Raw genomic sequence first — 27,500 nt, 5'->3', positions numbered from 1 at the left:
AGCCAATACCAATCATCAAGGAGCCCACAAGATCCTACACCGATCATCTAGAAGTCCATAAGATCCTCTTTTTAGCATTCTAATACCAACGAGGTATTACTTCTTCTGTCAAGAAGCCTATAAAATCCTACACCAGTCATCAAGAAGCCCACAAGATCTTACACCAGTCATCAAGAAGCCCATAAGGTCCTACTTGTGCCATCAAGAAGCCCATAAGATCCTACATCAGTCATCAAGAAGCCTAAAGATCCTAAACCGGTCTTAAAGAAGCCCACAGATCCTCCACCAGTCTTAAAGAAGCTCATAAGATCCTCCACCAGTCTTAAAGAAGCCTAAAGAACCTACACTGGTCATCAAGAAGCCCACAAAATCCTACACTGGTCTTTGGGTCCTGCTCCTTCTACATATGAAGTTCCATGACCTCCTGATTTGATTACCTTTAACCTTACAAGCTTCTGACGTCCTGATGCCCTCACATTCCTTCTCCTGCCATCTCGAGACCCCCAGTCTCCCATTAATGCCAGCCGTTGGTTCCTCCTGGTGGTCCCATGGGGTGGAACAGAGGAAAGAAGTTTCTGTAGTGGTTGACCGTGGGTTTGTTGCTGGTGTAATTAATTTTGTGCTTCCTTATGGGATCAGAGAGATTCAAGAATTAAAAATGAATAAATAAATAAATAAATGAATGAATGAATGAATGAATAAATAAATAAATAAATATTGAGGCGTCGGTCATTAGGCGTTAAATGAAAGCCCAGCTGTGGGTGAAGAATTAATTATCTAACAGCACTTTATTACTTAAGTTGGTTCCCAGTGGACAGTTTATGACTTAAAGCTGAATTTCAGATTCATTTAACCTACACAATAAACACTGTATGGTCAAAAGTATTTGGACACCTGAGCGTGAGCTTGCTGGACTTCAAACACAAACAGACGTTTACTTTTCCAGCATTTAGGAGACGCTTTTTATCCAAAGTGACAGTATACATCAATCAGCCATAACATTAAAACCACCTCCTTGTTTCTACACCCACTGTCCATTTTATCAGCTCCACTTACCATATAGAAGCACTTTGTAGTTCTACAATTACTGACTGTAGTCCATCTGTTTCTCTACATGCTTTATTACCCCCTTTTATGCTGTTCTTCAATGGTCAGGACCCCCACAGGACCCCCACAGAGCAGGTATTATTTAGGTGGTGGATGATTCTCAGCACTGCAGTGACACTGACATGGTGGTGGTGTGTTAGTGTGTGTTGTGCTGGTATGAGTGGATCAGACACAGCAGCGCTGCTGGAGTTTTTAAACACCTCACTGTCACTGCTGGACTGAGAATAGTCCACCAACCAAAAATATCCAGCCAACAGCGCCCCGTGGGCAGCGACCTGTGACCACTGATGAAGGTCTAGAAGATGAGCGACTCAAACAGCAGCAATAGATGAGCGATCGTCTCTGACTTTACATCTACAAGGTGGACCAACTAGGTAGGAGTGTCTAATAGAGTGGACGGTGAGTGGACACGGTGTTTAAAAACTCCAGCAGCGCTGCTGTGTCTGATCCACTCATACCAGCACAACACACACTAACACACCACCACCATGTCAGTGTCACTGCAGTGCTGAGAATCATCCACCACCTAAATAATACCTGCTCTGTGCTCTGCGTTGATGGATCTGTGTTTCAGCTGGTGTTCCTCTGTCGGGAGTCGTGGCTCTCCTGTGGTGTTCCGGTTGGTGCTGATGTACCTGCTCGTACCTTCCAGGTCGTCTTGTGGTCGTCTAGCACGACGTCTGTGCCGATACGTGAGGCGAGGTGGCACCGGTGAGCAGAAGAACGCCGTCCACGCCGGGGATTTGGATTGATCCATTCTGAAAGGTGATGAAGTGCTGAAGAGAAGCATAAAAAAGTGACAAATGAAGAAAAAGAGCGAAACAGGACGAGCAAAGAAAAATAATAAAGCGTTACCTGGTGAGCGGTGGATCTCCGGGGAGAGGAAAAGGTCAGAGAGGTGGATGGATGAAGCGCTGATTTATGGCGAGCGAAAGGGCACGACGCTAAGCGTTTCGGAGGAGAATGAAATCGCAAACGAGGAGTTAAGGACGCTCGGATTTACGGCCGATAAATTCGGCCGCGCTCGTAACATAAAGAGAGAGCAAGTGCCAAAGAACCCAAGAACAATAAAGACGTAGAGGAACAGAAAGAGAGAGAGTTATAGACCCAGATCAGGGGATTTGACACTAACTTCTGTTTCTTTTCTTTTTTTGGGGCGGGGGGTCCTGAGGTCTCTTTTTAAATCCCCTGAGCGTTCTGGCGACCTCTGCCTGCCGCATGGCGCCCTCACTGGCAAGGTAGAACAGAGCTAGTCTTACAACTGGCTGCATGAATCCACCAGTCAGTGATGGACTCTTACAGAGAGTCTCAGGGCGTACGGAATACCAAGCTACAAGTCATCAGGAACACCAAGGTCTGGCTGCTGGGAGATCTTGGGACCAGCACTCCCAGTGGCTAGGTTGTTTCAACCATGTTTCCACCACAACCTCCTCAGGTATTAGCCAGTTGTGTCCATGCCGACGCCCAACCGGCTGATAACACTGTTGTTTCAACCCTGAATCCCCAGACCTCAGAGCTAGTGTGCTTTATTGCTGTGCCACCTGAGTGTTGGGCATTATTTGCTAGTTAATGATCAAGTCCTATTTCTATCCGGACTTGGGACCAGCACTGAGAGCACACTGACAAGTGCACCTCCCAATAGCGTCTCTGAGATTCGAACCCTGGATCCCCAGAAGAGTAGAGCTAGTGTGCTTTATTGCTGCGCCACCTGAGTGTTGGATATTATTTTATATTATAAGTTAATGATCAAGTCCTATTTCTATCCGGACTTGGGACCAGCACTGAGAGCACACTGACAAGTGCACCTCCCAATAGCATCACTGAGATTCCAACCCTGGATTCCCAGATCTCAGCAGTACTGGGCTGGTGTTCTTTACTGCTGTGCTGGTTAATGATCCTTCTATTTCTATCCAGGCTTGGGACCAGCACTGAGAGTGCACCTACCAAAAGCATCGCTGAGATTTGAACCCTGGATCCCCAGATCTCAGGGTTCAGAAGAGTGGAACTAGTGTACTTTACCACTGAGCCGGTTAATGATCCTCCTATTTCTATCCAGGCTTGGGACCAGTACTGACAAGTGTACCTACCAAAACCCTCACTGAGATTCGAACCCTGGATCCCCAGATCTCAGCACTAGTGGGCTATTGTGAGCTTCCACTGAGTGTTGGGTTATTGTTGAGGTTAGTGACCCTCCTATTTTTATCCAGGCTCGGGACCAGCACTGAGAGCACACTGACAAGTGCACCTACCCATAGCATTGCACAGATTCGAACCCTGGATCGAACCCAGATCTTAGAGCTCCACCCAAGTGCTGGGTATTATTTGCAAATTAATGACCGTCCTATTTTTATCCGGGCTTGGGACCAGCACTGACAAGTGCACCTATATCATTGCTAAGATTCGTACCCTGGATCCCCAGATCTCAGCCCTCCAGATAAGCTGCACCACCTGAGTGTTGGGCATTATTTGCAGGTTAACGACTCTCCTATTTCTATCCAGGCTTGGGACCAGCACTGAGAGCGCACTGACAAGTGCACCTACCAAAAGCATCGCTGAGATTCGAGCTCCAGGAAACACGGTCGGAAAACACTGAGACAGCCATTTCTAATGCTCTAGGACTCCACCGCACCACAGCGAGAAGGTAACTAATTACGATTGAGGTCGTGCTTTGTTCCCCAGTTCCTCATGGCCCAGAATTTTCCTCAGACCAGACGCGGGTGGTCCTGACTCTAAGCCGTATCATCTTGTCCACCTGGTTGTCTGATGGAATGCCGGGAAGCTCCTGCAGTTCTGATAATGGGCCGAGGCTCCGGGCTTTTAGGAGTTCATCTCCAGCACTTAAAGAGAGTCTGATCTAAAAGCCGGAGAACAATAAAGAGAACATTAGAGAGGGAGAGTAATAGGGTGAGACAGCAATAAAGACAGAGAGAGAGAGAGAGAGAGAGAGAGAGAGAGAGAGAGAGAGAGAGAGAGAGAGAGAGAGGGCGGGTGGGTGGGTGGGCGAGAGACTGTGAAAGATGAAGAATAAAAGATCTGGACATTGAGAACGTGAGCTGAAAAGGTTGAGCGAGAGTCAGAGAGCTGAAGAGAACGAGATCCTCTCCACCGCTGTCAATCGAAGGTTGAATAGATAAGTGAATTTATTAAGTCCACCCAAACACAGGATTTGTTAAAGCACGCTCGTCCATTCTGGTCCAGTTCTCGTCCATTCTGGTCCAGTTCTCGTCCTCTTATTGCTCCGGAAATACGGAAAAGATCTGGAAAAAAAACACTGAAGCTTTTAGATTTAATTTGCCTCAAAGTCTGGTTGGTGCAGCCGGATATTCGGTCGCCTTTGTGCCCCCTAGAGGCCACAATCAGCAGTGCAGCAGACAAAATCCTCCACTAGTCTGCTGGGTGGGAAAAGACGGGACTAAAAGGTGTGTAGAGTCTTGGACGCTCAGACTTGGACGGTCTGAGAAGGCTTGTGGAAACTCAGGATGATAGAAGCAGGAGTTTGAGGTCCTCAAGGTCTTCTAGGCAGGTCAAGAACATTCTCCAGGTTTTATTCTAATGCAGGAGATCTGAACCAAAATTCTGGGACACCCTTGGCATGGGTTTTGTTCATGACATGTTCCTCTTACAGTTTGGGACCTGTCATTTCCTTTTGACACCAAGTTCTTGCTCATGGGAAGTTTGATGAATCCATGATAAGCCTGAGCGGCAAGAAGGCACCTTCTCCACCTTCATCCAGGAGGCTTTAGAAGGTCGGGCGAGTCTATTTAAGTCCTGGACATTGAGAACGTGAGCTGAAAAGGTTGAGCGAGAGTCAGAGAGCTGAAGAGAACGAGATCCTCAGATGGCAAACGTAAGCTTGTGAGCCTCAAGAGGTCACTTGTGGTCTTGTGGTCTTCTAGGCAGGTCAAGAACGTTCTCCAGGTTTTATTCTAATGCAGGAGATCTGAACCAAAATTCTGGGACACCATTGGCATGGGTTTTGTTCATGTGTTCTTGCTAATGGGAAGTTTGATGAATCCATGATGAACCTGAGCGGCAAGAAGGCACCTTCTCCACCTTCATTGAGAAGGCTTTAAAAGGTCGGGCATGTCTATTTAAGTCCTGGAAACTGATTAGATGGAGAACGGAGTGCCGTATGGATTAGGAATCTTCTTACAGGTCGGGACCTTCACGCATCCAGACCGTCATTTTCTTTTAATGTCAGTAAGGACGACGGACGGATGTCAGGAACCTGATCAGACTCTGACCTTCAAAGCATCCTCCACGAGGCTGTGTGGATCCTTGTTAGTAGGCCAAGACGCCTGTACAGAAGCGGAGGAACTGAATAAACTGCTGTAGGTTGAATGAACCTCTGTAGAGAAGGTGATCAAGAGGCTGCTCTCACACCGCACGGCTCTCCATGAAGCTTTTCCCCCCGTATTTAGACAGACAGCCAGACGGGCGGACGAAGGGCCGGACAGACGGCAGGGCGGGTGATTGACGGGGAGTGAAAGGGCTTCGCTCTGAGCGCTGGAGACAAGGATAAAATTAGGAAGGAGAAGCTAAAGACGCTCAGATTTACAGCCGCTTCATTTAGCTGAGCTCGTAAGATCAGCAGAAGCTTCACGCTCCTTTATTTCCCTCAAGATCCATCAGCGCCGAAACGCTCGACCTTCTACAGAGAGAGAGAGAGAGAGAGAGTGGGTGAGAGAGCGGCCGAAAGTATGTGAACACCTGACTAATTATAGTTCCTCCACCTCACAGCTGTAACAGACTCCACTCCTCTGGAGCGCTGACTCCAAAATCAGGGTTCAAAAGGGTTGAGGTCAGAACCACTGGAGCCAAACTTTAGGTCAAATCATGTAATGGGGGGAGGGGAGGGGGTTTAGTGGTCTGGTACCACTCAGACAAAATTGTGATGTAGGCATCAGAATAGGGTTCAGGACCAGGCTGAAGGAGCAAAGGAGACGTTTCTAGGTCTTCATCTGGCATTGATCTGGTTGTTTGAGAAGTTTGTGGAACCGAACAGGCCTGAAAAGGCTTGTGGGACTTCTGGATGGCAAACGTAGGAGCTTGTAGGCATCACAATAGGGTTCAGGACTCGTGACTTGACTCGGACTCTAGCCTAAAGACTCGTGACTCGACTCGGACTCTAGCCTAAAGACTCGTGACTTGACTCGGACTCTAGCCTAAAGACTCGTGACTTGACTCGGACTCTAGCCTAAAGACTCGTGACTCGCCTCGGACTCTAGCCTAAAGACTCGTGACTCGACTCGGACTCTAGCCTAAAGACTCGTGACTTGACTCGGACTCTAGCCTAAAGACTCGTGACTCGACTCGGACTCTAGCCTAAAGACTCGTGACTCGACTCGGACTCTAGCCTAAAGACTCGTGACTCGACTCGGACTCTAGCCTAAAGACTCGTGACTCGACTCGGACTCTAGCCTAAAGACTCGTCACTTGACTCGGACTCTAGCCTAAAGACTCGTGATTCGACTCGGACTCTAGCCTAAAGACTCGTGACTTGACTCGGACTCTAGCCTAAAGACTCGTGACTCGACTCGGACTCTAGCCTAAAGACTCGTGACTCGACTCGGACTCTAGCCTAAAGACTCGTGACTCTCTTCGAACTCTAGCCTAAAGACTCGTGACTCGACTCGGACTCTAGCCTTAAGACTCGTGACTCGACTCGGACTCTAGCCTAAAGACTCGTGACTCGCTTCGAACTCTAGCCTAAAGACTCGTGACTCGACTCGGACTCTAGCCTAAAGACTCGTGACTCGACTCGGACTCTAGCCTAAAGACTCGTGACTCGCCTCGGACTCTAGCCTAAAGACTCGTGACTCGACTCGGACTCTAGCCTAAAGACTCGTGACTCGACTCGGACTCTAGCCTAAAGACTCGTGACTCGACTCGGACTCTAGCCTAAAGACTCGTCACTTGACTCGGACTCTAGCCTAAAGACTCGTGATTCGACTCGGACTCTAGCCTAAAGACTCGTGACTTGACTCGGACTCTAGCCTAAAGACTCGTGACTCGACTCGGACTCTAGCCTAAAGACTCGTGACTCGACTCGGACTCTAGCCTAAAGACTCGTGACTCTCTTCGAACTCTAGCCTAAAGACTCGTGACTCGACTCGGACTCTAGCCTTAAGACTCGTGACTCGACTCGGACTCTAGCCTAAAGACTCGTGACTCGCTTCGAACTCTAGCCTAAAGACTCGTGACTCGACTCGGACTCTAGCCTAAAGACTCGTGACTCGACTCGGACTCTAGCCTAAAGACTCGTGACTCGCTTCGAACTCTAGCCCAAAGACTCGTGACTCGACTCGGACTCTAGCCTAAAGACTCGTGACTCGACTCGGACTCTAGCCTAAAGACTCGTGACTCGACTCGGACTCTAGCCTAAAGACTCGTGACTCGACTCGGACTCTAGCCTAAAGACTCGTGACTCGACTCGGACTCTAGCATAAAGACTCGTGACTCGACTCGAACTCTAGCCTAAAGACTCGTAACTCGACTCGGACTCTAGCCTAAAGACTCGTGACTCGACTCGGACTCTATAGGAAACTAGCAGGTGCGCTAACCAGCGCAATAGCTTTTGGGAACTGTAGTCCGCTTTCCCCTGTAGAAGCGCTGGAGAAAGCTAATCGACCCGTTATCAATCATGTCATCCTGGAACAAAGGGCCTTCCCTAAAGGGCTACCAATGCTATGTTAGCTTTTTAGCATTCAAGAGTCCGTCGGGTGTACGATTTTCTTTTTTTTTTTAGCTCAGCGCAGACTCAGCGTCCGGTTCCTCGTCCGCTCTCGTAAGAACCCCTGTCAGAACGCTTCCTTTCATGAAATAATAGCAGAAGCTAATAAAGCACGTCCGCTGTCTCTTCCCGTCGCCCCTCCAACCCTAATTTGCTGTAGCGAACTACACCGACGTCTCACCCGGCGAGTTTTCTCATTTCAATCTGACTTTCCTTTGACACGCCGAGCCAATTTAGCTGAAGGAAAAGAAAGAGGAGGAAAAAAGCCGCGGCGGAGCAGTAAATGATATCTCTGCTCGCCGGCGTGACGAGAACAAGCTCTAAAATTGGGGGGAAATGGTTCAAGCATTGTGCTCAGAGCGTCAATCGTAATTGAAGTGATTACGCTATGAGAGATTTAGCCGGCCGCAATCGCGCCATTAGCTAAGCGAGCGAAAGAGGGCTGGTGCTAGTGCCAGCGCGAGGTGGACCCGAGCCAAAATAATGAGCGACGTGGCGGGGTAATGAAACCCTACAGAGGTGACGCCGGATCGTAATTTGCTCCACAAACTGAGAGTAATCGCTGCTTTTACAACATCTACATGAACTTTAACTGGATCCATGGAGCTAATTCCAGATAAAGCTTGTGGTGGCTCCACCCTTCATCATAGTTCCTGTTAGAGGCTCAGGAACAACCTGAGTCGGAGCTTGTAGGCATCACAATAGGGTTCAGGACCAGGCTGAAAGAGCTGAGGAGAACTTCCTAGGCTTTCCTTTGGCATTAAACTGGTCAGTCTGGAGATGCGGCTTGTAGGACTTCAAGATGGCAAATGTAGGAGCCTGTAGGCATCAGAATAGGGTTCAGGACCAGGATGAAGGAGTGGAGGATAAGTTCCCAGGTCTTGATCTGGCATTAAACTGGTCATTTGAGAAGTTTGTGGGTCCAAACTGGTCTGAGATGCGGCTTGAAGGACTTCAAGATGGCAAACATAGGAGCTTGTAGACATCAGAATAGGGTTCAGGACCAGGCTGAAGGAGAGAATGAGAAGTTCCTAGGTCTTCATCTGGCATTGAATGGATCATTTGATAAGTTTGTGGGTCCAAACAGGTCTGAGAAGGCTTCTAGGACTTCAAGATGGTAAACGTAGGAGCTTGTAGACATCAGAAGACGCGCAGGAGACGTTCCTAGGCCTTCCTTTGGCATTAAACTGGTCAGTCTGGAGATGCGGCTTGTGGGACTTCAGAATGGCAAACTCAATAGGTCACTTGTGGAACCTCATTATAGAAGTAGGAGTTTGAAGGCTTCAAGGTCTTCAAGGCAGGTCAAGAACATTCTCCAGGTTTTAATCTAATGCAGGATATCTCATGGGAAGTTTGATAAATCCATGATGAACCTGAACGGCAGGAAGGCACCTTCTCCACCTTCATCGAGGAGGCTTTAGAAGGTCGGACGTGTCTATTTAAGTCCTGGAAATTGATTAGATGGAGGACGGAGTGCCGTATGGATTACAGGTCAAGACCTTCACACATCCAGACCATCATTTCCTTTTGACGCCAATAAGGACGACGGATGGGCGTCAGGAACCTGATCAGACGCTTCACGAAGGCTGTGTCAGGAGAATATACCCTCCTCGTACACCATCAGGGTCTTCAGCAGAAGATGAGGAACTGGCTATGACTAAACTGGGAGAAAAAGAGAGAACATTCAGTATCTTCTCGATCCTGGAGCTGCTCCTCATGCGGTGGTGCTGAACGAGGAACCGTCCACTCCGGCCGAACAAGCAGGTCCTGGTCACCATGGAAACTGAGACGGGAAGATTTTGGGCAGAGCGCGAGTGTGTGGGCATCAAGTTCTGCTTCAGTGTGGATCCACATTGGGCTGGACTCATCCTGGACCTGCCCATGATGGGTTCTGAAGCATTTACTTGCCTGGTTTCTACACTCCCAAACATCATGGGATCTGCCCAGACTGGGCCCTTACTGGGTCGTCACTGGGCCCTCAGTTGGTCACATGGTCTGTCCATTGTTCTTGGTCGGTCATTACAGATGACCCTGATCTCGTTTCATCCAGCACTTCTCCTAGTGAACTTAGTTTAGTCCTTGATTCATCTAGAGTTCCTTGTTTTAGGGTCTTGTTTCCATGGTGTAATGGTGATATCTTCTCGTGATGGTAGGTTCTCCTGGTTGTAGTTTCTGGTATTTTGAGCAGATCAGGTGATTGAGACGTTCCTCTCGGAGCTGAAATGAAGATGTTCACATTAACGTCTCTTCTCCACTCTGTCGTGACCCAGATCTCAAACCCCAGAGCGTCTATTTTAATTCATTACTGTTCCACACAGAACTCCGGAGGAACCAGTTACTCACCGATGCTCCACCATCAACCCACATATGGTCTGAGGGAGAACTGTTCTACTGATGTTCTGACATTCTAATGTTCTGATGTTCTCATGTTCTGATGATCTAACATTCTAACATTCTAACATTCTAACGCTGTTATATCTGGTGTATTAATGTTCTAATATTTTAATGTTCTGATGTTCTTCTCTGTTACTGTTCTGATGTTGTAATGTTTCGATGTTCTAATGTACTGATGTTCTGATATTCTGATGATCTAACGTTCTAACATTCTAATGTTCTAATCTTTTAATGTTCTAATGCTCTACTGTTTTGATGTTTTACTGATGTTCTTCTGTTTTACTGTTCTGATGTTCTAATGTTCTTCTGATGTTCTTCTAATGTTCTGATGTTCTACTGATGTTCCAATTTTCTGATGTCCTAATGTTCTGAAATTCTGATGTTCTAATGTTCAGATGTTCTAATGTTCTACAGTTCTGATGATCTAACTTTCTAACATTATAACGTTCTAATGTTCTTATGCTCTAGTGTTCTAGTGTTCTGATGTTCTATAAACGCCCCCTGCTGTTTGGGAGACACAACCCAGCTGTCTGATCAATGCCTAAACAATAAAGACAGGCCAATCCACCTTCTGCATGTATGTGGATGTTGGGAGGAGACCTAGAGAATGATCTGTTATGATGATGATGGTGATTTTAGGATGTAGTAATAGCACTAATGTGCAGATCTCCTCCTCCACTTCATCACAGCTCTGGAGCGTCGGGATCTTCTCAGCTCCTCCTCCTCTTGTCCCTCTCAGTAGGAATTCCATTTCAGGCTCTGCTGACCTTTCAAAATCCACTGGAGGTGGAAGCCCTGTAGAACCGACCCGCCGGGGCCCGAATCGATCAGCTCACGCTCCAGGAGCCGCACTATTAACACTGCTGCTTAAATAATGGTGGCTCCTCACAGACCGAGTCACGGTCGGGATCATTCTGTGGGAATTTACTCACGATACGGCCAGAAGTATCTGGACACCTGAGCACGAGGTGTTCCAACGTCCTGTCTTAACTTCAGCTAGAACAACAGCAGCTCCCTAAATGTTCTAACCCCCTAACCTAACCCTAAACCCTAGATGTTCTAACCTTAGTGTTCTAACTCTAGGTGTTCTAACCCTAAACCTAACTCTAAACCTAACCCTAAATGTTCTAACCCTAAACTTAACCCTAGTTGAGCTAACCCTAAGTACCCTAGGTGTTCTAACCCTAACCCTCTAACCTAACCCTAAATGCTAGGTGTTCTAACTCTAAGTGTTCTAAACCTAACTCTAACAAAGCTAACCCTAAGTGCTCTAAACCTAACCCTACGTGTTCTAAACCTAACCCTAGGTGTTCTAACCCTAGAGGATCTAACCCTAGGTGTTCTAACCCTAATCCTAGAGGATCTAACCCTAGGTGTTCTAACCCTAATCCTAGAGGATCTAACCCTAGGTGTTCTAACCCTAATCCTAGAGGATCTAACCCTAGGTGTTCTAACCCTAACCCTACGTGTTCTAACCCTAACCCTACGTGTTCTAAACCTAACCCTACGTGTTCTAAACCTAACCCTAGGTGTTCTAAACCTAACCCTAGGTGTTCTAAGCCTAACCCTAGGTATTCTAACCCTAGAGGATCTAACCCTAGGTGTTCTAACCCTAATCCTAGAGGATCTAACCCTAGGTGTTTTAACCCTAATCCTAGAGGATCTAACCCTAGGTGTTCTAACCCTAGAGGATCTAACCCTAGGTGTTCTAACCGTAATCCTAGAGGATCTAACCCTAGGTGTTCCAACCCTAATTCTAAGTGTTTTAACCCTAGGTGTTCCAACCCTAATTCTAAGTGTTTTAACCCTAGGTGTTGTAACCCTAATTCTAAGTGTTTTAACCCTAGGTGTTGTAACCCTTACCCTAAGTGCTCTAACCCTAATTCTGTGTTCTAACTTTACCCCTAACCCTCAGTTTTCTAACCCTAACCCTAGATATTCTAACCATAACCCTATGTGTTCTAACCTTAAATGTTCCAGCCCTAAACCCTAACACAAGGTGTTCTCATTTTAATCCTAGATGTTGTAACCCTAACCATAGAGGATCTAACCCTAACCCTAGAGGATCTAACCCTAACCCTAGAGGATCTAACCCTAACCCTAGAGGATCTAACCCTAACCCTAGGTGTTCTAACCCTAAGTGTTTTAACAATAACTCTAGGATCTAAACACCAATCAGAACAGAGTATTTAACTTCATACATAAATGTGGAGGTATTAAAAGGTCAGGAAACACATTCGGCTGGATTCTGCAGAGCAGAGAGGTCAGGGTTCGACCCCGAGCTGGTCAGAAGTTGATGATATTTTCTGATAAAGGTTTGGAGAAGGTGGAAGGATTTTCTGAGCTGAACTGTCGGAGCTGGCAGGACGTGCCGGGTAATTAAAGTAGAAACTCATAATGAAATGATTTTTTTGGACGTAGGCTCGTGTGATTGACGTTCATTCCGGCGCTCAGTGGAACGACGACGGTAATGATCCAGCGGCGACCGAGCATGAAAGTAGAAATTCTGAACGTCAGTCTGCTGAAGGGAGCGCTGACACGTTCCTACACGTCATAAAACCTCGTTATGGGTTCTACCAGGAACGAACGTCATGCCCGGTGCTGTGAGAACGTCTGAGGAACAGAGTTCTTCAAGAGCTTCATGATCCTTTTCGAACTGTTTATTTTGGATCTGCTCTGTAGCCCTATCACACCTCAGCTTCAGCTCATGGACACATGAGCTTATGTTCCTCTCAATAAAGAGCTTCATCCATCATTCTCTCAGGAACTGGGCCCCCGTTTCTAAGCTGAACCTCAGATGCTTCTGTATTTTGGAAGCCCTATCACACCTCAGCTTCAGCTCACAAACACATAATCTTACAATCTTCTCAAGAACGTTTATGTTCAATAACGAGCTTCATCCATCATTGCTTCAGAAATGTTTAGATGCTAAACCTGCTTTTGTATTTTGGTGGCCCAATCACATTTTAGCTTCAACTCCTGGACAGGTGAGCTTATGTTTCTCTCAATAAAGAGCTTCATCCATCATTCTCTCAGAAACTGGGCCTTCATTTCTAAGCAGATGTTCAGATGCTGAACCTCAGATGCTTCTGTATTTTGGTAGCCTAATCACACCTCAGCTTCAGCTCCTGGACAGATGACCTTACAGTCTTCTCAAGAATGTTTATCTTCAATAACGAGCTTCATCCATCATTCCCTCAGAAACTGGGCCTCGATTTCTAAGCAGACGTTCTGAACCTCAGATGGTTCTGTATTTTGGAAGCCCAATCAAACCTCAGCTTCAGCTCATGGACAGATCAGTCAACGTCAGCATCGAGGAGATGTGAGAGTCCTCACGCTGGTCACCATGCTGGAATTAGAAAATGGGAACGACCGGTCAATCAGGAGTTGGTAAGAGATCCGGCGTGTCCATCGATGCTAATCCTGCAGGAAGTGCTGAACAGTCAGATGTTAACGGCGTGCAGATAATCATCTGGTATCGACCGCTAACCTCGGCGCTCGTCACTACTGATTACTGCAGTGGATTGATGAGTCCAGCTCATCAGATCTGATCGAGTTAATGCCACCACACACCAGAGCCATCCAGAAAAAAATACAACAAACCCTCACATCAGCAGCGCCAAGGGGCAGGAGCGAACCACCAGGACGGAAGTCCACCACTGACAAACCTGCAGCCTGATCGATCCGATCACATCACGTTCATCATGAGGTTTAGAACATTCGTCTTATGGTTCTGATCCAGAAGTTCTGAGCAACTTCATAATTACAAAGCCCAAGGAACAGTGGTCTGTTTACCAAGAGTCAAGATCAAGAATAAGTCTGGAAGGTCAACAAACCTGCAGCCTGATCGATCCGATCACATCACGTTCATCATGAGGTTTAGAAGATCCATCCGATGGTCCTGATCCTCCTTTGATCAGTTAATGTTCTTAGAGTCTCTCATGGAATTAAGGCACATTTTAGGAGGAGGAGCATTTTAAGGGATCTAAGAATTTAGACACGCCCTCTTCTCGGGAGTGTAGGATGTATCATCTTCACCTCTGCTGTTTCCTTCCACAAAGCTGCACCATATCATGATGCTCCCACCACCGTACTTCACTGCTGGTGTTCTAGGAATCAAACACATCAAACACATGAGCTTCCATCCTTCTCCAAACACCGGGGGTTGAACCATGATCGATGATTTAGGTTTGGTTTCATCTGGACGATGGTCCAAATGCTCGAGTGAGATCTTGTGTGCCGCTCCTGTCCAGGGAAGATTTGTGGTTCCACAGGATCAGCTGTACTGACGGCGGTGTTTCAACATGATTGATGTTTGCTGTGTGAGAACTTCTGAACCTCCTCAAGCTTCTGTAAAAGTAGAAACTAAAGTGCCGCTCTCGTCTGAGCAGGTTTATAAAATATTATCAACATTTTAAAGTGTGTTTGTGTGGAATCTGTTTAATAGAAAACCTCTCCGCTCCCAAAATGCCAGCGTTTATCTCCCGAGCACATCCGCCTCGCCCGCGCGGGGGGTTCAGAACCATCCGGATCCAGTTAAATACAGAGCGGCTTCATGGGCGGATTAAAATGTTTGAACGTTCTCGGCTCTGTTTACACGATTAATGAATGATAGATAATTATATTCAGAGAGAGATAATTACAGACGTGAGCCGCGGATCAGAACTACTGCTAGCTTAGCATCTCTGAAGATCAAAAATAAATACTGGGGCGGCGGGATGGTCCTGTACGAGTTTGATTCTCAGCTGTGCTACCGGTCGGCTGGACGCCCCCCTAGCGGACAAAATCTGCCACTAGTCTGGAGATCAGACCGGCCTCACGCGCCGATCCACCGAAGTACGGGCGAATAAGAAGCGGTCGCATCGGAGGGAGGGCGTGTCAGGAGAATATACCCTCCTCGTACACCAGCAGGGTCCCCAGAGGAGGAAGAGGAACCGGCTATGACTAAACTGAGAGAAAAAAGTGTAATGGGTTCACATCAACAAAACAAAGGCACCCATAGCGCCAAACTCCAGCTCTTCAAAACCTTAACCTCAAAGGTTCTAAAGGGAAGAACCTCAGACTCTAGGACACCACTGATCCACAGTGAGAGCTCCCCTAAAGGAGGAGACCCAAGTTCATGGTCCAGAAGGACACCACTGAGCCACAGTGAGAGCTGCCCTAAAGGAGGAGACCCAAGTTCATGGTCCAGAAGGACACCACGGAACCACAGTGAGAGCTCCCCAAAAGGAGGAGACTTAAGTTCACGTTCCAGAAGAACACCTGGGACGAGGGTTCGAAAGCTAATCCGAAAGCATTGCAGAGTCGGATTACAGTGACAGTGAAACATGGTGGTGGTATGGACAGATGGTGGCGTGGTGGTGGCATGGACAGATGATCTCACGGTCCTCTCAAGAACATTTATCTTCACTAAACCACGTTCAACTCGCTTCTGTATTCAGTAGCCCAATCACACCTCGGCTTCACCTCGTGGACAGATGATCTCACATGCTTCCGGAAAACCTTCTCATAGACAGTTCCGTCATAGTCCACAAGATGGCGTGATTCCTCACACGTCACCCTGCAGCCCTTCTCAAATAACAAAGGAACTGGAAACTGGGAACGACCGGATCGTGTTCAAGCCGTAGCCTAGCGGTTAAGGTCCTGGACTAGTAATCAGAAGGGCACTGGTTCAAGCCCCATCACTGCCAGGTTGCCCTCAAGCAAGGCCCTTAACCCTCGATTGCTCCAAAGATGTACATTTAAATGAGTTTCCTGTGCGAGTCGTGCCATGATCTCCCATTATGACACTACCACCACCACGTTTCACTGGCTTTATTATAATTAGTTTCACGTGCATCAGAACGATGACGGTGACTTTTAATTACCCTCCTCTAAACGGCACCCCGGACAGTCAGGCTTAATTCACTGCACTAAGATACCGCATCACTTCCTCCTCCACTTATCCCCTATAGAAGTCACACACGCCCACGCCAGACTCGGCCGGAGAACCGGGGACGGTCGGCGGGGCCCCGTATCAGCGTCCACACTTAATAGAAACAGCAAAGCCCTGTCAGCTCGGTACACAACAAACAGGTAGCATCATCAATCCTGCTGACGCCAAGCTCCGGCCAAGGCCAGATAGCTCTGGGCTCCGGCGAGCTGAAGATCTTTATCGGCCGCAGCCGGCAGGATTGTTTATCTGAGCGAGGGGAAGAAAAGAACGCTTCTGTCCTCTCTGGGTCCTTCTTCTGCCATCTCGGGGCCCACAAACTTACACAAGGTTCATATTTATGGTCTAAAGACCTTTATGTTCCTAATTCTGTCCATCCTGAGTAACAGAAGTTCCTACACTGCACGTTGTGGAGGTGTGATTGGGCTACCAAATACAGAAGCAAGTTCAGGATCTGAGTTCCTTACCTTCACACTCACCCATCCAAATTACTGAGTTCAGGTGTTACAATCACCTCCATCAGCACAGGTGTATAAAACCGAGCACCTCAGCATGCAGACGCTTCTACACACATTAGTGAAAGAACGGGTCGCTCTCAGACCTTTATCAAGCTCTACAATACAGAGTTACTGCACAAATGATACTTAAAACTTTACTGTGCAAAAAAGAAGCCTCATTATGATTATGATTTTATTTATTATTATGATTATGATTATTATTATTATTATTATTAATGTTATTATTATTATTATTACTTTTATTATTATTATTATTATTATTAATGTTATTATTATTATTATTATTACTTTTATTATTATTAATTATTATGATTATTATGATTTTGTTTATTATTATTATTATTACTTTTATTATTATCATTATTATATTATTATTATTATTACTTTTTATTATTATTATTATTATTATTATTATTACTTGTATTATTATTATTATTATTGTTATTATTATTATTATTACTTTAATTATTATTATTAATATTATCATTACTTTTATTATTATTATTATTATTAATTATTATTATTATTACTTTTATTATTATTATTATTCTTATTATTTTTATTAATTATTATTATTATTATTATTATTATTATTACTTTTATTATTATCATTATTATATTATTATTATTATTATTATTATTATTATTATTACTTGTATTATTATTATTATTATTATTGTTATTATTATTATTATTATTACTTTAATTATTACTATTATTATTATTATTATTATTACTTTTATTATTATTATTATTATTATTATTACTTTTATTATTATTATTATTATTGTTATTATTATTATTATTATTATTATATTATTACTTTTATTATGATTACTATTATTATTATTCTTAATATTATTATTATTATTATATTATTACTTTTATTATTATTATTATTATTATTATTATTGTTATTACTTTTATTATTATTATAATTATTATTATATTATTACTTTTATTATTATTATTATTATTTTTTTGTTATTATTATAATTATTATTATTACTTTTATTATTATTATTATTATTATTATTATTACTTTTATTATTATTATATTATTATATTATTATTAATATTATTAATATGTAATCAGATGAACCCAAACCTCGACAACATGACACGCCCACAGATGATTTGTATTCTCTGGTTCTGGCTGTGAACCAGATTTGGTTCTCAGTCTGGAAACTCTGGTTTTTTTTGGTGGAAACGGGTTGAACCGGTTCTAAATCTAGTTCCTGAACCAGAACGGGGTATCTGAGGCCCCCTGGTAGAGAACCTGTGTGATAGAGAACGTTACTCCTGGTACGAGGTTCTTTTCTTGAAGGCAGTGTTAGCGGTTAAGAGCGTAGAAAGCTAATCTCTGCGCTGGCAGCGTTTATTAAAGCTGATGTGAACGCCGGCGCAACAATGAGCTGCGTTTACTCCGGAACCATCGGCGCTCGAGCGGGCGGAGAAACACAGACGAGCAGAAAGTCCTCCAGCCGAGGTCAAACGTTCTCTCATCGTCTTTTATTCAGGAACCGAAAACATCAAACACATTCCAGTGATCCAGCTGTGAGTGCTGCTGGTGCACAGCTCCACTGACCTCGGTTCAGTCCTGCGCTCTGGTTCCTGTAGACGTTGTAGATAACGATTCGGTTCCTTCAGCATGTTTTGTTCTCTTGCACTAACAGGAGTCCGTGTCCCACTTGCCGGGCGCTGTCCTAATTCGGCGCTTCTCCCCGAGGGCTCGGTGCCCTCCACGCGCCTCCTGGTTCCTGCTGACTCCACAAAGCTCATCAGGAACTCTGGACAGCCTCAGGCAGCCCGCCGTAATAACTCCGGTTTATTTAGAACCAGTGTGAGCTGTGTGGAACAGGAACTAAGCTGTGCTTCTGCAATGCACCAGCTTCACTAGCAGCAGAAGAGCGCAATGCCACCTCCACCATGCTTCACAGCAGCTACATCTGACCTCAACACAGTTTCACTACAAGCAAAGAGCGCAATGCCACCTCCACCACGCTTCACAGCAGCTACATCTGACCTCAGAACAGTTTCACAAGCAGCAGAAGAGCGCAATGCCACCTCCACCACGCTTCACAGCAGCTACATCTGACCTCAACACAGTTTCACTAGCAGCAAAGAGCACAATGCCACCTCCACCACGCTTCACAGCAGCTACATCTGACCTCAGAACAGTTTCACTAGCAGCAGAAGAGCGCAATGCCACCTCCACCACGCTTCACAGCAGCTACATCTGACCTCAGAACAGTTTCACTAGCAGCAGAAGAGCGCAATGCCACCTCCACCACGCTTCACAGCAGCTACATCTGACCTCAGAACAGTTTCACTAGCAGCAGAAGAGCGCAATGCCACCTCCACCACGCTTCACAGCAGCTACATCTGACCTCAGAACAGTTTCACAAGCAGCAGAAGAGCGCAATGCCACCTCCACCACGCTTCACAGCAGCTACATCTGACCTCAACACAGTTTCACTAGCAGCAAAGAGCGCAATGCCACCTCCACCACGCTTCACAGCAGCTACATCTGACCTCAGAACAGTTTCACTAGCAGCAGAAGAGCGCAATGCCACCTCCACCACGCTTCACAGCAGCTACATCTGACCTCAGAACAGTTTCACAAGCAGCAGAAGAGCGCAATGCCACCTCCACCACGCTTCACAGCAGCTACATCTGACCTCAACACAGTTTCACTAGCAGCAAAGAGCGCAATGCCACCTCCACCACGCTTCACAGCAGCTACATCTGACCTCAACACAGTTTCACTAGCAGCAAAGAGCGCAATGCCACCTCCACCACGCTTCACAGCAGCTACATCTGACCTCAGAACAGTTTCACAAGCAGCAGAAGAGCGCAATGCCACCTCCACCACGCTTCACAGCAGCTACATCTGACCTCAACACGGTTTCACTAGCAGCAGAAGAGCGCAATGCCACCTCCACCACGCTTCACAGCAGCTACATCTGACCTCAACACAGTTTCACTAGCAGCAAAGAGCGCAATGCCACCTCCACCACGCTTCACAGCAGCTACATCTGACCTCAGAACAGTTTCACAAGCAGCAGAAGAGCGCAATGCCACCTCCACCACACTTCACAGCAGCTACATCTGACCTCAGAACAGTTTCACAAGCAGCAGAAGAGCGCAATGCCACCTCCACCACGCTTCACAGCAGCTACATCTGACCTCAGAACAGTTTCACAAGCAGCAGAAGAGCGCAATGCCACCTCCACCACACTTCACAGCAGCTACATCTGACCTCAGAACAGTTTCACAAGCAGCAGAAGAGCACAATGCCACCTCCACCACGCTTCACAGCAGCTACATCTGACCTCAACACAGTTTTACTAGCAGCAGAAGAGCGCAATGCCACCTCCACCACGCTTCACAGCAGCTACATCTGACCTCAGAACAGTTTCACAAGCAGCAGAAGAGCGCAATGCCACCTCCACCACGCTTCACAGCAGCTACATCTGACCTCAGAACAGTTTCACAAGCAGCAGAAGAGCGCAATGCCACCTCCACCACGCTTCACAGCAGCTACATCTGACCTCAGAACAGTTTCACAAGCAGCAGAAGAGCACAATGCCACCTCCACCACGCTTCACAGCAGCTACATCTGACCTCAACACAGTTTTACTAGCAGCAGAAGAGCGCAATGCCACCTCCACCACGCTTCACAGCAGGTACATCTGACCTCAGAACAGTTTTACAAGCAGCAGAAGAGCGCAATGCCACCTCCACCACGCTTCACAGCAGCTACATCTGACCTCAACACAGTTTCACTACAAGCAAAGAGCGCAATGCCACCTCCACCACGCTTCACAGCAGCTACATCTGACCTCAGAACAGTTTCACTAGCAGCAGAAGAGCGCAATGCCACCTCCACCACGCTTCACAGCAGCTACATCTGACCTCAGAACAGTTTCACTAGCAGCAGAAGAGCGCAATGCCACCTCCACCACGCTTCACAGCAGGTACATCTGAACTCAGAACAGTTTCACAAGCAGCAGAAGAGCGCAATGCCACCTCCACCACGCTTCACAGCAGCTACATCTGACCTCAACACAGTTTCACTAGCAGCAAAGAGCGCAATGCCACCTCCACCACGCTTCACAGCAGGTACATCTGACCTCAGAACAGTTTCACAAGCAGCAGAAGAGCGCAATGCCACCTCCACCACGCTTCACAGCAGCTACATCTGACCTCAGAACAGTTTCACTAGCAGCAGAAGAGCGCAATGCCACCTCCACCACGCTTCACAGCAGCTACATCTGACCTCAGAACAGTTTCACTAGCAGCAGAAGAGCGCAATGCCACCTCCACCACGCTTCACAGCAGCTACATCTGACCTCAGAACAGTTTCACTAGCAGCAGAAGAGCGCAATGCCACCTCCACCACGCTTCACAGCAGCTACATCTGACCTCAGAACAGTTTCACAAGCAGCAGAAGAGCGCAATGCCACCTCCACCACGCTTCACAGCAGCTACATCTGACCTCAACACAGTTTCACTAGCAGCAAAGAGCGCAATGCCACCTCCACCACGCTTCACAGCAGCTACATCTGACCTCAGAACAGTTTCACTAGCAGCAGAAGAGCGCAATGCCACCTCCACCACGCTTCACAGCAGCTACATCTGACCTCAGAACAGTTTCACAAGCAGCAGAAGAGCGCAATGCCACCTCCACCACGCTTCACAGCAGGTACATCTGACCTCAGAACAGTTTCACAAGCAGCAGAAGAGCGCAATGCCACCTCCACCACGCTTCACAGCAGCTACATCTGACCTCAACACAGTTTCACTAGCAGCAAAGAGCGCAATGCCACCTCCACCACGCTTCACAGCAGCTACATCTGACCTCAGAACAGTTTCACAAGCAGCAGAAGAGCGCAATGCCACCTCCACCACGCTTCACAGCAGCTACATCTGACCTCAACACGGTTTCACTAGCAGCAGAAGAGCGCAATGCCACCTCCACCACGCTTCACAGCAGCTACATCTGACCTCAACACAGTTTCACTAGCAGCAAAGAGCGCAATGCCACCTCCACCACGCTTCACAGCAGCTACATCTGACCTCAGAACAGTTTCACAAGCAGCAGAAGAGCGCAATGCCACCTCCACCACACTTCACAGCAGCTACATCTGACCTCAGAACAGTTTCACAAGCAGCAGAAGAGCGCAATGCCACCTCCACCACGCTTCACAGCAGCTACATCTGACCTCAGAACAGTTTCACAAGCAGCAGAAGAGCGCAATGCCACCTCCACCACACTTCACAGCAGCTACATCTGACCTCAGAACAGTTTCACAAGCAGCAGAAGAGCACAATGCCACCTCCACCACGCTTCACAGCAGCTACATCTGACCTCAACACAGTTTTACTAGCAGCAGAAGAGCGCAATGCCACCTCCACCACGCTTCACAGCAGCTACATCTGACCTCAGAACAGTTTCACAAGCAGCAGAAGAGCGCAATGCCACCTCCACCACGCTTCACAGCAGCTACATCTGACCTCAGAACAGTTTCACAAGCAGCAGAAGAGCGCAATGCCACCTCCACCACGCTTCACAGCAGCTACATCTGACCTCAGAACAGTTTCACAAGCAGCAGAAGAGCACAATGCCACCTCCACCACGCTTCACAGCAGCTACATCTGACCTCAACACAGTTTTACTAGCAGCAGAAGAGCGCAATGCCACCTCCACCACGCTTCACAGCAGGTACATCTGACCTCAGAACAGTTTTACAAGCAGCAGAAGAGCGCAATGCCACCTCCACCACGCTTCACAGCAGCTACATCTGACCTCAACACAGTTTCACTACAAGCAAAGAGCGCAATGCCACCTCCACCACGCTTCACAGCAGCTACATCTGACCTCAGAACAGTTTCACTAGCAGCAGAAGAGCGCAATGCCACCTCCACCACGCTTCACAGCAGCTACATCTGACCTCAGAACAGTTTCACTAGCAGCAGAAGAGCGCAATGCCACCTCCACCACGCTTCACAGCAGGTACATCTGACCTCAGAACAGTTTCACAAGCAGCAGAAGAGCGCAATGCCACCTCCACCACGCTTCACAGCAGCTACATCTGACCTCAACACAGTTTCACTAGCAGCAAAGAGCGCAATGCCACCTCCACCACGCTTCACAGCAGGTACATCTGACCTCAGAACAGTTTCACAAGCAGCAGAAGAGCGCAATGCCACCTCCACCACGCTTCACAGCAGCTACATCTGACCTCAACACAGTTTCACTAGCAGCAAAGAGCGCAATGCCACCTCCACCACGCTTCACAGCAGCTACATCTGACCTCAACACAGTTTCACTAGCAGCAGAAGAGCGCAATGCCACCTCCACCACGCTTCACAGCAGCTACATCTGACCTCAACACAGTTTCACTAGCAGCAGAAGAGCGCAATGCCACCTCCACCACGCTTCACAGCAGCTACATCTGACCTCAACACAGTTTCACTAGCAGCAAAGAGCGCAATGCCACCTCCACCACGCTTCACAGCAGCTACATCTGACCTCAGAACAGTTTCACAAGCAGCAGAAGAGCGCAATGCCACCTCCACCACGCTTCACAGCAGCTACATCTGACCTCAACACAGTTTCACTAGCAGCAGAAGAGCGCAATGCCACCTCCACCATGCTTCACAGCAGCTACATCTGACCTCAACACAGTTTCACTACAAGCAAAGAGCGCAATGCCACCTCCACCACGCTTCACAGCAGCTACATCTGACCTCAGAACAGTTTCACAAGCAGCAGAAGAGCGCAATGCCACCTCCACCACGCTTCACAGCAGCTACATCTGACCTCAGAACAGTTTCACTAGCAGCAGAAGAGCGCAATGCCACCTCCACCACGCTTCACAGCAGCTACATCTGACCTCAGAACAGTTTCACTAGCAGCAGAAGAGCGCAATGCCACCTCCACCACGCTTCACAGCAGCTACATCTGACCTCAGAACAGTTTCACTAGCAGCAGAAGAGCGCAATGCCACCTCCACCACGCTTCACAGCAGCTACATCTGACCTCAGAACAGTTTCACAAGCAGCAGAAGAGCGCAATGCCACCTCCACCACGCTTCACAGCAGCTACATCTGACCTCAACACAGTTTCACTAGCAGCAAAGAGCGCAATGCCACCTCCACCACGCTTCACAGCAGCTACATCTGACCTCAGAACAGTTTCACTAGCAGCAGAAGAGCGCAATGCCACCTCCACCACGCTTCACAGCAGCTACATCTGACCTCAGAACAGTTTCACAAGCAGCAGAAGAGCGCAATGCCACCTCCACCACGCTTCACAGCAGCTACATCTGACCTCAACACAGTTTCACTAGCAGCAAAGAGCGCAATGCCACCTCCACCACGCTTCACAGCAGCTACATCTGACCTCAACACAGTTTCACTAGCAGCAAAGAGCGCAATGCCACCTCCACCACGCTTCACAGCAGCTACATCTGACCTCAGAACAGTTTCACAAGCAGCAGAAGAGCGCAATGCCACCTCCACCACGCTTCACAGCAGCTACATCTGACCTCAACACGGTTTCACTAGCAGCAGAAGAGCGCAATGCCACCTCCACCACGCTTCACAGCAGCTACATCTGACCTCAACACAGTTTCACTAGCAGCAAAGAGCGCAATGCCACCTCCACCACGCTTCACAGCAGCTACATCTGACCTCAGAACAGTTTCACAAGCAGCAGAAGAGCGCAATGCCACCTCCACCACACTTCACAGCAGCTACATCTGACCTCAGAACAGTTTCACAAGCAGCAGAAGAGCGCAATGCCACCTCCACCACGCTTCACAGCAGCTACATCTGACCTCAGAACAGTTTCACAAGCAGCAGAAGAGCGCAATGCCACCTCCACCACACTTCACAGCAGCTACATCTGACCTCAGAACAGTTTCACAAGCAGCAGAAGAGCACAATGCCACCTCCACCACGCTTCACAGCAGCTACATCTGACCTCAACACAGTTTTACTAGCAGCAGAAGAGCGCAATGCCACCTCCACCACGCTTCACAGCAGCTACATCTGACCTCAGAACAGTTTCACAAGCAGCAGAAGAGCGCAATGCCACCTCCACCACGCTTCACAGCAGCTACATCTGACCTCAGAACAGTTTCACAAGCAGCAGAAGAGCGCAATGCCACCTCCACCACGCTTCACAGCAGCTACATCTGACCTCAGAACAGTTTCACAAGCAGCAGAAGAGCACAATGCCACCTCCACCACGCTTCACAGCAGCTACATCTGACCTCAACACAGTTTTACTAGCAGCAGAAGAGCGCAATGCCACCTCCACCACGCTTCACAGCAGGTACATCTGACCTCAGAACAGTTTTACAAGCAGCAGAAGAGCGCAATGCCACCTCCACCACGCTTCACAGCAGCTACATCTGACCTCAACACAGTTTCACTACAAGCAAAGAGCGCAATGCCACCTCCACCACGCTTCACAGCAGCTACATCTGACCTCAGAACAGTTTCACTAGCAGCAGAAGAGCGCAATGCCACCTCCACCACGCTTCACAGCAGCTACATCTGACCTCAGAACAGTTTCACTAGCAGCAGAAGAGCGCAATGCCACCTCCACCACGCTTCACAGCAGGTACATCTGACCTCAGAACAGTTTCACAAGCAGCAGAAGAGCGCAATGCCACCTCCACCACGCTTCACAGCAGCTACATCTGACCTCAACACAGTTTCACTAGCAGCAAAGAGCGCAATGCCACCTCCACCACGCTTCACAGCAGGTACATCTGACCTCAGAACAGTTTCACAAGCAGCAGAAGAGCGCAATGCCACCTCCACCACGCTTCACAGCAGCTACATCTGACCTCAACACAGTTTCACTAGCAGCAAAGAGCGCAATGCCACCTCCACCACGCTTCACAGCAGCTACATCTGACCTCAACACAGTTTCACTAGCAGCAGAAGAGCGCAATGCCACCTCCACCACGCTTCACAGCAGCTACATCTGACCTCAGAACAGTTTCACAAGCAGCAGAAGAGCGCAATGCCACCTCCACCACGCTTCACAGCAGCTACATCTGACCTCAGAACAGTTTCACAAGCAGCAGAAGAGCGCAATGCCACCTCCACCACGCTTCACAGCAGCTACATCTGACCTCAGAACAGTTTCACAAGCAGCAGAAGAGCGCAATGCCACCTCCACCACGCTTCACAGCAGCTACATCTGACCTCAACACAGTTTCACTAGCAGCAAAGAGCGCAATGCCACCTCCACCACGCTTCACAGCAGCTACATCTGACCTCAACACAGTTTCACTAGCAGCAAAGAGCGCAATGCCACCTCCACCACGCTTCACAGCAGCTACATCTGACCTCAGAACAGTTTCACTAGCAGCAGAAGAGCGCAATGCCACCTCCACCATGCTTCACAGCAGCTACATCTGACCTCAGAACAGTTTCACAAGCAGCAGAAGAGCGCAATGCCACCTCCACCACGCTTCACAGCAGCTACATCTGACCTCAACACAGTTTCACTAGCAGCAGAAGAGCGCAATGCCACCTCCACCACGCTTCACAGCAGCTACATCTGACCTCAGAACAGTTTCACAAGCAGCAGAAGAGCGCAATGCCACCTCCACCACGCTTCACAGCAGCTACATCTGACCTCAACACAGTTTCACAAGCAGCAGAAGAGCGCAATGCCACCTCCACCACGCTTCACAGCAGCTACATCTGACCTCAACACAGTTTCACTAGCAGCAAAGAGCGCAATGCCACCTCCACCACGCTTCACAGCAGCTACATCTGACCTCAGAACAGTTTCACAAGCAGCAGAAGAGCGCAATGCCACCTCCACCACGCTTCACAGCAGCTACATCTGACCTCAACACAGTTTCACTAGCAGCAGAAGAGCGCAATGCCACCTCCACCACACTTCACAGCAGCTACATCTGACCTCAACACAGTTTTACTAGCAGCAGAAGAGCGCAATGCCACCTCCACCACGCTTCACAGCAGCTACATCTGACCTCAGAACAGTTTCACAAGCAGCAGAAGAGCGCAATGCCACCTCCACCACGCTTCACAGCAGCTACATCTGACCTCAGAACAGTTTCACAAGCAGCAGAAGAGCGCAATGCCACCTCCACCACGCTTCACAGCAGCTACATCTGACCTCAACACAGTTTTACTAGCAGCAGAAGAGCACAATGCCACCTCCACCACGCTTCACAGCAGGTACATCTGACCTCAGAACAGTTTTACAAGCAGCAGAAGAGCGCAATGCCACCTCCACCACGCTTCACAGCAGCTACATCTGACCTCAGAACAGTTTCACAAGCAGCAGAAGAGCGCAATGCCACCTCCACCACGCTTCACAGCAGCTACATCTGACCTCAGAACAGTTTCACAAGCAGCAGAAGAGCGCAATGCCACCTCCACCACGCTTCACAGCAGCTACATCTGACCTCAACACAGTTTCACTACAAGCAAAGAGCGCAATGCCACCTCCACCACGCTTCACAGCAGCTACATCTGACCTCAGAACAGTTTCACTAGCAGCAGAAGAGCGCAATGCCACCTCCACCACGCTTCACAGCAGCTACATCTGACCTCAACACAGTTTCACTAGCAGCAGAAGAGCGCAATGCCACCTCCACCACGCTTCACAGCAGCTACATCTGACCTCAACACAGTTTCACTAGCAGCAGAAGAGCGCAATGCCACCTCCACCACGCTTCACAGCAGCTACATCTGACCTCAGAACAGTTTCACAAGCAGCAGAAGAGCGCAATGCCACCTCCACCACGCTTCA

Source organism: Trichomycterus rosablanca, chromosome 15 (assembly GCF_030014385.1).
Source record: "Trichomycterus rosablanca isolate fTriRos1 chromosome 15, fTriRos1.hap1, whole genome shotgun sequence".
Taxonomy (NCBI): Eukaryota; Metazoa; Chordata; class Actinopteri; order Siluriformes; family Trichomycteridae; genus Trichomycterus; species Trichomycterus rosablanca.
Note: the sequence above shows the minus strand (reverse complement) of the source record.